The sequence below is a fragment of the Macrobrachium nipponense genome, chromosome 8 (assembly GCF_015104395.2).
Source record: "Macrobrachium nipponense isolate FS-2020 chromosome 8, ASM1510439v2, whole genome shotgun sequence".
Lineage (NCBI taxonomy): Eukaryota > Metazoa > Arthropoda > Malacostraca > Decapoda > Palaemonidae > Macrobrachium > Macrobrachium nipponense.
In genome coordinates this window covers 64,593,503-64,609,635 of record NC_087203.1, presented here as the reverse complement: position 1 = coordinate 64,609,635, position 16,133 = coordinate 64,593,503, and the positions used below count along the sequence as shown (strand labels likewise).

The window sequence follows — 16,133 nt, the reverse complement described above, 5'->3', positions numbered from 1 at the left end:
GATTCCATTAAAAATCCAATTACTAAATCCATTAACTGATAGAAAAAACTGAACTTGGTTTCTAAAGTTGTTTGTTATATGAGCACCGAAATTATCCGTTTTGATGAACGCTTTAGAAATTAATCCCTTTTATTTTGAATAACAACAGTAAAAAAGTGTCCGAAACTGTAATTTCATTCATTCTGGGTGCTTATGTTAACTGTCTGTTTATATATATATATATATATATATATATATATATATATAATATATATATCTATATATATATATATACATATATATATATACATATAATTTTTACGAGCTATAGTAGTTATTTGAAATTATAAATTATTTTTATTTTTAAATAATTATTATTTTCAAATTTATTTTTCGAAGTTATAGTAAGGTTTATTTGGGAAATTATTTTAACCCACTTTTTATGTATTTCTGTAAGTATGTATTTAGGATTGTTGCATTATGGCGAAGTTATTTTAGAATAGAGGTTTCATGGTGAAGTCATGGGTACCCGAATATTGTCGTGGTGGTCCAATAAAGTAGATTCTAAACTTAAAGCCTATGCCCTATGCTCTGATATGTCCAGTCCCTGCAAAATCTTGACGTTTTTGCTGTAGTGAATTCATAAGGCATTGAGCTAAAAGACAAAAAGTGAGTATCATCATTTATCAGTCAAGAAGCAATGTCAGTCATGAACCCGGAGTGACTTTGTTCAGATCTCTCAGCTTTGGAAGAGAATCACATCATCTCTGATGTGGTGCATTTATTTCTGTCTTTCCTTGGTTGTTATTTTGACTATTTTTTACTTTACTACTGATGGTTTTAAAGGTATAAATGCTTTTGAAATGTTATAGAAGTGTCTAATTCTCATGAACAAGTTTTATTGTTATATTGTCATTAGCACTACAAGTGGGTCATTTCGTATTGCAAGTGGTGAAAGTAAAGTAGGCCTTTTCTTCGTAATGAACATTTCAGTGGTTACTTTTGGTAAATGAATACATGCCTTTTCATATCGATAATTACAAAATGTGTCGAGAAGATTAAAACCGCAACAAATATTGTTGCAAATCCTTTAAAACAAAAGACTATTTTACGCAGGATACTGTAGTATATTTGGCCTTTTTGATATCTATGTTACGGATCGTTTTTTAAAAAGTGTCTGTTGTTTCCCTTGCTGGAAAATAGTATTAGAGATGAGCATTTATATATAATTATATATATATATATACATATATATAATATATATATATATATATATCTATATATATATATATCATATAGTATATATATATATTGTAGGAAGCCCACTAAAATTTGGAAAAAATTGAAAGTTTTATTGGGCTTCCTACAACATATTGGAATACGGATACAGTGTTTAACTTTGCTATATATATATATATATATATATATATATATATATATATATATATATATATATATATATATGTATATTATATACATACACACAAGTATACACATGTATAAACACATATATATATGTATATATATGCATGTATGTATATATATATATAAACAGGAAACTGTGTATAAATTTGTCTACTGTGATCCTGACTGCTGTCAACATTTAATGAATTCATACTTTTCTTTCAGGGCTTCATCTCCATTTATTCATCTCAGGTAAGTCAAGATGTTTTTCGTCATTCTTCACGTATATTTTGGCATTGGTATCTTGCCAGCATGATTAAATATATAATTATATATATTAGATATATATATATATATATCTATATATATAATATATAATAATATATATATATCTTCATATATATATTATATATACAACAGGGAAAAGACGAAACAGCTCAATGCATCAGGTTTCTTTATTGTTGCAAGCATTTCGAGACAGTGGTCTCATTTTCAATGCTAAAAAGGAAAACCAAGAAAATATTAGTTACAAACTTGTCCAGCAAGATTATATACCATTCATCATCACAGTTACAAACTTGTCCAGCAAGATTATATAACATTCATCACATAAAGTAAGCACAAAAACACACAACACTATATGCAATATGTATTAAAGACTAAATATAAAAGATTTAATAGAAACCTTACAACCTGAAGTTCGGTTGCTGAAAGATTTACCAATACGAGAAGGAGTCGAGATAAACCAAGGAAGAAGAGCGGGCGACGATCTGAGCAATGTATAATGGAACTGCTGCAGTGTTATTATTTAAGGTTGGAACAAGGTGCTCAATGACCAAGGATTCCAGTATATGGAGTGGTTTTCGATTGTTAAATCATTGTAATTAATTTTGCATTCGAATATTGATGTATGATTTCTAGTATTAGAAATCTTCATCCCTGTGCAGTAACTAATACCTATATGTGAATCACATCGTACTTTGAGCAGTCGGCGAGTGCTTTCAAATATCAGAAATATGATTTTAAGATTGTTTTATCTATCCTTAATGAAAACCACCTCCCTATACTGGAACCATTGGCCATAAGCGTTTTATCTATCCTTAATGAAAACCACCTCCCTATACTGGAATCATTGGCCTTAAGCGTTTTATCTATCCTTAATGAAATCCACCTCCCCATACTGGAATCCTTGGCCATAAGTACCTTGTTCCACCCATAAATGATAACACTGCAGCAGTTCCATTATACATTGCTTAGATCGTCGCCCACGCCTCTCCTTCCTTGGTTTATCTCGACTCCTTCTCGTATTGGTAAATCTTTCAGCAACCCAATCTCGGGTTGCAAGTTTTGTCTTAAATCTCTTTTTACTTAGTATTTAATACATTGTGTGGTTTGGTTTTTTGTGCTTATTTTGTGATGATTTCTGTTAATCTTGCTGGACAAGTTTAGTAATAATATATATAATAATATATATATATATATAAAATATACTATATTTATATATATATATATATAAATATATAAGATATATATATATATATATATATATAAATGTATATATATTGTTAATATATATGTATATATATATATATATATATGAATATATATATATATAAAGTATTATTATTTTATATATAATAATATAATATATATATATATATATATATATATATATATATATATATATATATATATATATATATATATATATATGTATAATATATATATATATATATATATATATATATATATGTATATATATATATATTTATTTATATATTATAGATATATTATTATAATTAATATATATTTTTAAATATTATATATATTATTATATATAGATAATATATATATATTATAAAATTATATATATATTTATATAAAATAAAATAGAATATTTTATATTAAATAATATTATATTATATTATATAATATATATATTATATTTATATAAATATATATATAATATATATATATATATATATTATATATATATATAGTATAAATATATTATATAATATATAATAATATATATATAATATTTATATATATAATATATATATAATATTATATAATATATATATATTATATATGAAATTATATATTAATAGGTGTGGTAGTGAATTGTTAATCTCAGCTCTTTCCGTAAGAGACAGGCCGCTTATTGACAAGCGCCAGATTCCTTGAAGAATGCTGAAATGAAAAACAGCCAGGAATGATGACCAATGCAGTTTGAGGTCGGCGACGCCTCGGAAATCACATGCTTTGGACATGTGGCACCCATGGTTGCTAGGCGCCTCTCAGGGCGTGTCTGCATGTGTGTTTGTAGCGCACTGTATATGGTTTTGGTGATGGGTAATGAGAATAAGAGAGGACACTCTTTGATTACCTGTGACAGTGTGCGGAACACACCTGGAAGAGGTGTTGAGAGGTGTTGCTAGGTGTTGCAGACCCATCGAATAAGGTAACGTAAGACAGGACTTTGAAAAAGTTAACCTTTGAAGTGATAACAAATCCGTGGGGGAAAGAGAAGTGTGGTGTCGTACGCATTCCTTTTGATTAACTTTCACAAGTGAAGTGGTGTGATAATTATGGTCTCTTTATTTCAGATGGGTTCAATGTCACCATATAAGACAACGGATGCTCTAAGACTTATTTGACTTATTAAAAATGGTGTGGTTAGTTGGACAAAGTGAGATTTCAGGGGGTACTTACTTAAACCTGATTTGGGAGAGGAAAATAACAGTTTTACTGTTTTTTGGGTCAGAGTTAATTAATTTAATTCCACTTTATTTAATTCATTTTGTTCCATTTTAATGTTCGCTAATTTGGGAAGTAAAAAGTATATTTTTGTATCTACGGGAATTCATTCCAGCCTAGCCTGGTGCAATAATAGTATTACACAACAAAAATGGTGGATCACTGTAAGCAACTTATGCTCCAGCTGGAATCTTAAGAATACTATCTTAAGATTGGCACTGGCAGTAAATGATGAGTGGCACTGTTGAACTACATAAGACGGCACACAATGGGGGGAAGTCTAAACGAATCTTCAAAGCAGGTACCATTGTAACGCAAAATAACGGGTAAGCTTACGTAAAATGATCAATGCAAAAGAGAAACACAAGATGTATTAAATATTAAATGATATGTTAACACAACAAAATTACTGTTACCATGAGCATCGCAGATCTAATAATGCTTCCACAATGATTTCACAAGAATATCACAATTGCACAGAATAACTCACGTGGGTCTCTGCAGGAGACAGGATGATAAAAGTATGTGAATAGGAGAACAGTCGGAACAAGGAATGAGTGCAAGGAATAGTAGGTGAAGGACCGTTAAACCAACTCCCAATTCAATTATCTTTGTCTATGGACGAGACATACGTAGATAGAGCCAGGGCATTAGCAGAAGGACTTAAATTGCTTGCATGTGTATTATATATATATATATATATATATATATATATATATATATATATATATATATATATATATATATATATATATATATGGGGATACAATCCACAATGAAGTAAAATCCTCTTGTAGTTAAAATATATATTTCTTGTACCGGATTTTAAACTACAAGAGGATTTTACTTTATTGTGGATTGTATCCCCATTTACTTAGAGGTACGACATAGTACCTGGCTTCTGCATATATATATATATATATATATATATATATATATATGTATATATATATATATATATATATATATATATATATATATATATATATATGTGTGTGTGTGTGTGTGTGTGTGTGTGTGTGTGTGTGTGTGTGTGTGTGTGATATATATATATATATATATATATATATATATATATATATATATATATATATATATATATATTATATATATATATATATATATATATATATATATATATATATATATATATATATATATATATATATATATATATATATATATATATATATATATAATCGTTAGATTTCACACCCTCCCACATGTGGTCCTTCTGAACTGACCTCTCACCCTGTCCTTGTTTGTCACAGTGTCCTGCACCTGCGTCTCCTCCAAATTGCACCTCATTGTATCCTTTCTTTCCATACCCTTCTTTGCTGACTTTCACTGACCTTTGCAGGTACCTGCAAGGATTAGCGGCAGAGATGAAAGGACCGAAGGAGATTGCCACATTATTGACAGATGCCAGAAAATACATTTCCGCTGACTCCTGAAAACTGGGTATAAATATCGGCTGGCATGTCCTATCAGATCGCATTTTTGCCCTCGCCTAGCCTGTACCCATGGCATTGCGCCCTAACAAAGTTGTTTCATGCCCAATTCCGACAAACTGGCAAGCTGCTCTAGTATACATAAGGCTTGGTGATGACCTACGGCTAGCTTCCTCCACTAAAGTACCTGGTCACTGTCTGATGAGGAGCACTCTTTCTTTTATTCCCTAGTGAAGAACTGCAAGCGACTGAAGTCCTTCTGCTAATGCCCTGGCTCTATCTACGCATGCCTCGTCCAAGGACAAAGATAATTGAATTAGAAGTTGGTTTAACAGCCTTTCACCTACTATTCCTTGCACTCATTCCTTGTTCCGACTATTCTCCTATTCCCATATTTTTATGTGCAATTGTGATATTCTTGTGAAATCACTGTAAGCAACTTATGCTTACAGTGATCCACCATTTATGTTATGTGATGCTATTATTGTTAAGGGTTTAATCCTTATTTTCATGCACCATATGTGATCACTAGATTTAGTGTTATTTTTGCTTGTAACCCAGTGGCACATTTGCTTCTTGATATTGTACACAGCAGTCATTAGTGATTCAGTGTCATGGAGCCAGTTAGAGCGCCTGAAATTTTATTCTTCTGATTGCCTTATAGAATTATATTTGTAAGTGGACATATTACGTTTACCTTCCACCATTTTGAAAGTAATTTTAGAAGTTTCTATTATGGTATTTATTCTATTCATTTTCTGATCATAGACGTTGGCCATCCCTAGTCAGTTTTGTCGTTTCCACAAAAGGCATATTGAGTCGAGCCAGTTCTTTTCTAGATTTTCCCAAAGTCAAATCATGCACCCCGGCCCTACACTATGACAGTTTGTATATATGTATATATATTTTTAAATATTACCTCTAATGGCTGGGTGGCTTTTGATAAGACAATAAACATCCATTTGTAAACTTTCTGAGCTGCATGACACTTTACCTGGAAATCTTTCACTGCATACACCTCTTATGTTTTTTTTGCAAATTTAATCTTGGCTATGCCCTCTTCAGACAATTTGTAAAGCCCTTAACAGGCTTTCCTCTCTCCATCCTCTCAGTACTTCCTAATTGAGAATACTTTTACCACTTTATGATCTTTCTTCTTTCTACAGGACAGAACAATTTCAAAGCACCCTGTTCCATCCTTTCGTCTGTTTTTTTTTCTTTACCACGTATATTTCCACATTCCAGATCTTATGCTGCCCATTCTTAGCAAACAATTTTTTCATGCATCTATCATCTGTCTTTCATTCATGTTTAGCATTCATGCTTCACTTTCCTAAAGTATATATTTGGAAACCATGTTTACAATGTTGCAAATGTCCGCCCATTAGTTTTATCGTCAGAATCTCTCTGTCTTTAGTTATATCCAAAAAATCGACAAAATTTCTTCAAGTAAATTTTTTTGTAATTTTAGATATAGTTTAAAGCTATCCAAGAAGCCCCAATAGTCACAATCCATTGCATGAACTTTCGGTATACTGGGAGCATCGTTTGTTTTTCATAAATATGTGATGGAGTTCAATGACTCCAATGTTGACCAACAGGCTGGTCATCATAAAAATCTGATGAATTGAATAAATATTCGTAGAGCTGCTCAAAGGGAAAGAGAGTTGTGTTGATCCCTTCATTAGTTGTTTATACAATGCTGTCAGCATATTGATCATGATAAATTATAAAGGACTGATTTAACCATCAATACCCCCTCTCAGCTCCTTGTCCTGTATCGGATATTTCCCAATGTTGAGATAGAGGTCATGTACTGGAATTTTATATAAATAGTAAAAGGGTCGCTCTGTAGTGTTACGATCTTTGCTTCCTGAGAACAGTACTTGGAACATTTGCAATTTGACTTTTTGACATCTTAATAATCTAACGTTGAGTTACATTTTAAATTATAATTTGTTTTCCGTATTCTTAATGGAGGCTCATGCCTTATTTATAACTTTTTGGTATATATATAATATATATATATATATATATATATATATATATATATATATATATATATATGTATATGTATATATGCATATATATACATATATATATATATATATATATATATATATATATATATATATATATATATATATATATATATATATGTGTGTGTGTGTGTGTGTGTATATAATGTATATATATATATATATATATATATATATATATATATATATATATATATATATATATATATATATATAAAGATTCCAGATGACGTATGTTATTAGCAAACAACAGGGTCCGTAAAACACATGGTTTAATCACTAGAAACGTTTCGCACATTAGCTCTATATACCTTCAATCTGTAAAAATTTAACACAAACTCTTCAAAATATAAACGATAATAAAATTGCTATAAACATGAAATTACTAATTATAAACGCTAAAATAAAACTTTAGCTTTAACTTTACTTTAAAAAAAATTATAAACCACAAGAATTGTGTATAGTAAAAGATAGACCCAGTGCTTAACAGCCTGTTACAGCGAAGTAGGAAGAACAAATGACCAAGACATCAAAGCCACCCAAGACTTCAATTATTATAGATATAGAGGAACAGCAGACACGTTAGAGTTTAATCAAAGACGGAACCAGCCGTTTAATGTATAAAGTCTCGAGGGTAGTGAGGTAGTTGCTGTGGCTTATGCCACCAACATTAGAAAATTGTTTCTTATCGACTTGCAATCTTGCATATGGAAGCATGGTTCCTAATGGTAAAGAAGCCAGGTTTACCAATTCTCTGTCCCGTTCTGAAACTATTCCATGGGCTGCAAAATCTCACCTGCAACAACCCTCGGCATATCAGTCGATATATGAAGATCAGAGGGCAGTGGGAAAAGGCTGGTACATAAAAGAACCTTATTATTGCCGACGTTACAAAACAAGTCATTTTCAAGGCTGTAATAAAAGAAATGTTGTAGATTATAAAAACAAACAAATTATACAAAAGTATCTTTAAAACCGAATTTGCATAAAGATAGATTCATCATTGCAGGAGGTACCAACCTATATAGAAAGGAAAAGAAGGGCGACTGGAATGAAGGCTGGTGAAAAGCAAGGTAGACGGTTACGACAGGTAGAGAGGGGTGCAGGAATTTTTGGCACTCAACAATGGTACTCTCTGTTTGATAGTTAGCGATTCCAGAATAGATAGAGCTAGCTCTGAAGAAGCCCTTTTTATGATTTTAAATTGATTGTATTCAGTGTTAGTATCATATTTCTTGGCATGCTCTCTTATATTCGAAAATTCGGGATTACTCAATTTATTGCTCGTTCGACAGCTAACGCCTCTGTGAGAGTCGGCGCGTACCTTGAGAAATCTTTGGGTGCAGCCCACATAAGTTCCTCGAGAACACCGAGGACAATCGTATTTATATATCACTCCAGACGTCATGAAGTCGCTTAAACGGTCTTTAGTATTGAATAAAGATCCAATTTTCAGAGGATTCTTTGGAATTAGATTAATTTTAACTGCTCCATAATATCTAGAAATAATCTGTGAAAGCTTTTGGTTGAAACTTTTATCGTGCAGAAATGGAACACTGGCATAGATTTGAAGTTTGCGAACGATTGGAAGTTTGTGCTTTGGCATGAAGTGGTTGTTTTCCGCACATACTGAAAAAATAGGTTAGATGGAAAAAGGTTGTTGGTGAAAAACTCGTGGAAAAATTGGATTTTCTTATTAAAGGCATGCCAATTCGAGCATAGATGGAAGGCTCTTATGTAAAAGAGTAGACAAAGCATATAATTTAAAGTTAAAAAAAAACATCTACTATAGAAGTTGGATCCTAAACCCGTGAATGTAGGTTTCCTCCAAATACTTGTGTTAAAACAATCTGGTTCTCTTGAGACTGAAACAACTAAAAAGGATAACTTATTATCCTGCTCAACTTCAATACTGAATTTTATATTTGGATGTCTACTGTTAGCGAGATCAAGGAAAGTTTCAGCACCAGAACGAGATCTATACAAGTAAAAGTATCATCTGCGTATCTTTTGTAGAATAAGGGCTAAATACTGAGAGGGCAGCTGTCCAGCAGCTGCTCCTCGAAGTGACACAAAAATATTTGCGAACGTTGGGCTGAAAGGGGAACCCATCGCCATACCATAAACTTGTTTAAAAGCAGTGTTATTAGAAATAAAGGCCGAGTCAAAATTGTGGAAGAGGGTATTAGGATCCAGAAACAGTTTACGCATAATAATGCTAATGGTCTCTTGAACAGGAACACCCCCTGATCCCAACTCCTTGACGAGGTGGGGGGCTTAGGGATCCACTGCAGAGAGAGTATGCCCCTTTATGCCTATGCTCTCTGCTGTGGATCCAACTGAACATTGGGACATTTAACTCCTTTACTCCTCCTCTTTTAAATTTTCCCATTTCCCTCCTTCTTCTTTCGTTGACGACCTTGGCATAGTTTTGGACTATTAAATTGATGGAGGGTGGAGTTGGACGGCATGCCACTCCAACCGTAAAACTAGAGTACCTGACGTGATTGAGCGAGGGGAAATTTTTATGTCAAGCCATGCCCACAGTGCTGGGTCCAATCTCATGGGACTGATGACCCTTAAGGATCCCAGAGCAGTTACCACTATGTAACAATATTGCTCCTCCCCCAGTTGGGCCTCCCTGGTGAGAGGGACCTCATCCTGGACGAAAACATTATTATTATTCTATGGAAAATACACCAAACCCCACTATGACTTCTGCCATGGCAACAGACTATCCCCAGGACACCCCAGTTAGAGAAGAGCAGGATGGTATCAAAACTTGGTTACCTTATAGACTACCAAGAAAAAACAGATATCGTGTTGACCCAACCTTGACCCATTTCGACTCCCTCTTTGGTAGTGGAAGTTGGTCAAGATTCCTTACTATGGAAACCGAAAACAGAATATCGGCATTGAAATTGGAAAACATTTTGTTGAATCCACATTCAACTGCAGAAATGTCATTCAGACTAATAAAAGACCAAACGTGGTTAATTGAAACCACAACTAGAAGCCAATCAGAAAATTACTTAACAATAAAATGTATTGGTAATATAAATGTACATATAAAAAAAACATGACAACATGAACAGTGTACAGGGTACCATTGTACTCCCTGATGATGAAGAACCTTTAGAAAAAAATATATTGCTAGATTCCCTTAAAAAGAGATATAATAATGTCAAAGATTGCGAAATTTACAACATAAACAGTAGAAGAAGTAATGGAAAAACACTCAGAATAGCAAAAATAAAATTTGACGGCCAAGAACTACCTTTAAAAATTAAGATTATGGGCCAAAGCAGAGAACTTAGACCGCATGTTCCAAAACCACTACAGTGCCAAAACTGTAGTAAATATGGACGTACAAAGAAAGACTGCCGTAATTCAGCGGTATGTGCATACTGTGGATCTGACGAACATTCCACACAGTGGAAGTGCGGTGAGCCAAAGTGTGTGAACTGCGGGCAAAATCACCATGCAAGATCTAAAGAGTGTATGTATTATATATACAATACAGAATTAAAATTACTTCAAGAAAGAACAGGAATGCCCATAAAGGAAGCTAAGTTAGAATTAAAAGTCAGAGGAATGTATGATCTTGCTAGGAAACAAACGTTTTCTACTAAAAGTTCAAACAATGAGACAAAAATGGAAATGGATAAGAATAGTAAAACCCTAACATAAAAAAGGCAAGGAAAAATAATTACTTTGCATAAAGAGAACAATATAGCAAAAAACCAAGAAACATGCACAAATATATGTTCAAATTCTTTTGAGATATTAAAAGAAATAGAATCTCAAGATGATACATGTATCACTGAAATGTTAGAAGCAATTTATAATGAACTAGAAGCTAAAGATAAAAAGAGGCCCCTGGAGAGGACTCCGCCCAAAACCAAAAAGCCAACAATCATTAGAGAATTGTCTGTTAAAGCCAAGACTAACTACCCAACGAAAGAGCACAAACCAAGAAATAAGAATATCCCATTGTCTCCTAAAATAGTAATAAAACCAATGGAAGCAACAACCCAGAACATCAAAGAAACAGCTCAGGAACAAAACCATAGACAAAAATAATTACGTGATGGGAGAAGAGATTACTCCATCACCAATAATAGGAGCAGCAAAAGCAAATGAAAAAAGAACACCCACAGAAAAACACATGTGGATGCAATAAATGTTTCTTAGAATTGTGCAACAAAAACAGAAATATAACAAAAGACAGTTTAACGAATACAATAAAAATGTTTATAAAATGTAGAAGTAGAGAGACTACTAGTTTGGACACTCACGGAAAAGGCTGTCTGTGCATTGGACTTCTAATATCTTATAAAGAAAAACAAATAAATGTCGTAAATAAAATTTTAGAAAAAATGCAAATTGATGATCCATAAAAAGAAAATAGCGCACTAACATAATATTTTGAACAATTACATTATACAATGGAACGTAAATGGTCTCCAAACCAGATTACATTTGGGAGAATTGCAACAATTACTTAAGGAATATGAACCAAAGGTATTATGTTTGCAGCATGTCAATAAAACAATACCAACTATTGGTAAATATACCTTAGTATCTGCATCTAGAGAGGAAGAAGGGACTCTAGGTACTGCGATATATGTGCATAACAAAGTATGTTATGACAAACTACTTATAAACTTTACTAACTTGCAAATATCAAGTATTAAAATACAAATAAAAAATGATAATTATGTGATTTATAATTTATACAACTAACCAAATAAAAACTATGACATTGATAAACTTAAAGATTTATTAAACAATACAAAGGAACCTACATTAATAGTAGGTGATTTTAATGCTCATAGCCCAATATGGGACTGTAATTGCACAAACTCAAATAAAGCAGGGAGTAAAATAGAAGATTTAATTGACTCAAACGACATTTGCTGTATAAATGATGATGAAATATCCACATATTTTTCAAGAACACATGGGACATTATCCTTGGTGGACTTAATTCTATGTTCAACAAGGATAGTTGACAGATTGGATTGGAATACAGTTGATGACTTGCACACCAGTGATCATTTTCCAATATTAATTTCCTTATTGCATAATAGTCCTGTAAAACATTTTCCTCATTATAACATTTTTAAAGCAGATTGGGAACAATATAAAAAGCATACTAAAATATCCCCCCATTTGAATATTTCAAAGACCACAATGAAACTAATAAATTTGTAGTTGGTTTCATTAAAAACGCTGCAGATAAATCAATACCAAAGACCAAACCCCATCCAACAAAACACAAAGTCCCATGGTGGTCTGATAGGCTAACAGAATTAATAAGTACAAAACACTCAATAGGGAGACGATTAGATAATTTGAATAAAAAAATCACTAAAATAAATACAAAATTTCCAATATTGGAAGGAACTTTGCAAAAAATGACTATATTATTGCTAGAAATTGATACTTTAAAACCTGTATATAACAAAATATCTGCAAAATTTAAAAAGGAAGTAATTCAAGGAAGAATAATTTCATGGAGGAAATACGTATCAGATCTCTCAAATAATACTCCCATACAAAAAATATGGGAAAAATTCAGAAAAATAAATGGTACCCATGTTAAACCACCTAGACATGCGATATTAAAAGATGGGAAGAGAATACTTAATCCAAAAGAAATAAGCAATATAATAGGAGAAAACTTAGCAAATGTAAGTAGTGATAAGAATTTGGAGTAACACTTTCGCACAAAGAAAAATAATTTAGAATTAATAACAATAAATTTTGAAACAAGGGAAGATATATATTATAATAGAAAATTTTATATGGAAGAATTGGAATATGCTCTCTCGAACAGCAATTAATCTACTCCTGGAGGTGATAATATTTGTTTTGAGATGATATGCCACTTAGCACCTTTGGCAAAGACATACTTATTACAATTTTATAATCATTTCTGGCTTCGGAATTTATTTCCTGATGAATGGCGTGAAGCTATAATAATTCCTATCCCCAAACCTGGAAAGGATCCAAGCAATGTTAATAATTACAGACCAATATCTCTAACAAGTTGCTTATGTAAGTTACTTGAAAAGATGGTGAATGCTCGACTAACATGGCACAGTCGAGAAAATAAAATTTTGACTCCTACTCAATTCGGGTCACAATGTAACAGGTCTACATTAGATTCTCTCTCTTTTCTAGAAGACCATATACGCAGAGGATTTGAACGAAAACAGATAACTGTAGCAGTCTTTTTTTGACATTGAAAAGGCTTATGATACTACATGGAGGTATCCTATATTAAAAACTTGACAATACAACAACATCCGAGGACATTTACCCAAGTTCATCCAAAACTTTCTGACAAAGCGCAGTTTTCAAGTGAGAATTGATGATACATTGTCCAAAACATTTCCACTTGAAAATGGTGTTCCACAGGGAAGTGTCCTTAGTGGCACACTATTTACCCTAGCAATTAATGATATTAGTAAAACTTTACCTACTGGAATTAAAAGCAACCTTTATATGGAGGATTTTGCCATCTATTATTCAGCATCTCGCATTAAACATGCAGAACGCATTATTAACAAAACTATAATAAAAATAGATGACTGGACATCATCTGTAGGATTTAAATTAGCCATACATAAGACCCAAGCAATCGCTTTATACAAAGATAAAAGGTGGATGAAAAATGAAGAAGTAGATTTGAAAATCAGAAGTCATAATATACCAATTGACCAAACTGCAAAATTGTTAGTATTAGTACTTGATACTCATTTAAACTGGAAAGCCCACATAGCATACATGAAATCAAAATGCAAAAAAGTTTTAAATCTAATTCGAAAATTATCAAGTACTACAAGGGGAGCAGATAGACAAACCCTTACATTGCTATATAAAGCAACAGTACTGTCTATCATTGATTATGGCAGTGAAATATACGGCTCGGCTTCAGACACAACACTGAAATTATTAGACTCGGTTCACAATGAAGGCCTTAGAATATGCTCAGGAGCCTTTAGATCATCACCAACGTCTTCTTTACAGGTTGAATGTGGTGAACTACCTCTCCCTCTCCATAGAGAGTTAGTGACAATGAAGAGTGCTTTAAGATTCAGTGTAGTGATTCCCCAACAAAAAAACTATTTGAATTGCGTGATACATTTATTAACAATCATATACCACCTTTCCCAATAAGAGCTAGAAGACTGTTTGAGTCACTTAATATAAATTCACAACTACCTTCAATAGTAAAATTACCGCCTCCTTGGAATATGAATTAGATAAAAATTTGCACCAACTTGAAATATTTATCAAAAAATTACTCGTATACTCCAGAACACCATAGACAACATACAATAAAGCACATAAGCCGAAAAGGTCCCCATTACGCAGTATATACGGATGGATCCAAATCAGAATACGGAGTGGGATGTGCTGCAGTGTCCGAGGACAAAACATACCAGTTCTTTCTTCCCAATGATGCTTCTGTATTTACAGCAGAGTTATGTGCAATAACATCAGCCATAGAAATAATCAAAGAACACCCTTTTAATAATTTTGTGATTTATAGCGACTCTAGAAGCGCTATAGAAGCCATTAAAAGTTACAATCCCAGAAATAATATTGTGCAACAGATTAAGTTTTTACTCCATAAATTATATAAGGGAAAAAATATTGAAATATGTTGGATCCCTGCCCATGTCGGGATAAAAGGAAATGAAGAAGCTGATAAAGCAGCCAAGGAAGCAGTCCACATGATGAGAACAAGTATAAACATCCCTATTAGTGACTATATAGCTCTTTAAAAACAAAAAAAAATCATTGTAAATAAATGGCAAAATATATGGAGCGAGGACTCTGAAAGTAATAAACTAAAACAAATAAAACCTGGTGTTACGAAATGGAGCTCCATATATCAGAGAGAGAGGCACACACAAGTAATCCTGACACGTCTAAGTATAGGCCACACTCGTCTGACACATGAGCACTTGATGAGCAGCCCACGTGACCCAAGGTATGACCAGCAGAGGCTGTCAACTTTTGGAAATAAAAGAAATATTGTCAGAATCTTTCACATTTTCAGTGGTTCCGGTTTTGACGTTTCTAAAGAACTCTGATTTAATTAATAAAATATAATAACGATACAAAAACCTCAGAGCAATTAATGAATTTTAGATAAAAATTTTCAAGATTTTATTGACCTGTTATTTATTTTAATACACCTTTTTAGTAAGTATGTATGGAAATGTGAGTAAATGTATTTATTGCCTGTTTGAGTTCTAGTATGAAAGTCTATGGCCCTGTCTATGCAGTTTTTTAATTTATTGTGTATTATACTTCATGACCTATTTGGTCCAGGTTCCTGGCCTTTGGCCTAGACCTGGCATTTTATCTAATCCTTCGGGCCAGCCCTATGAGAGCTGAAAGTCAGCTCAGTGGTCTGGTTAAACTATTTTTATAATAAATAATAAATTGAACAGGAACATTTGTGAATAGAGGCTCGACA

General features: G+C 32.4%; 1 long non-coding RNA gene across 1 annotated transcript in view; it reads left to right on the top strand.

The window, feature by feature from the left end:
• Positions 1-1,635, top strand: part of LOC135223277 (uncharacterized) — a 561,157-nt gene extending 559,522 nt beyond the window's left edge. The window contains exon 4 of the long non-coding RNA XR_010316455.1: positions 1,609-1,635. This is a non-coding gene — a long non-coding RNA (uncharacterized LOC135223277). The remainder of the gene's footprint in view (positions 1-1,608) is intronic.
• Positions 1,636-16,133: the final 14,498 nt, after the last annotated feature.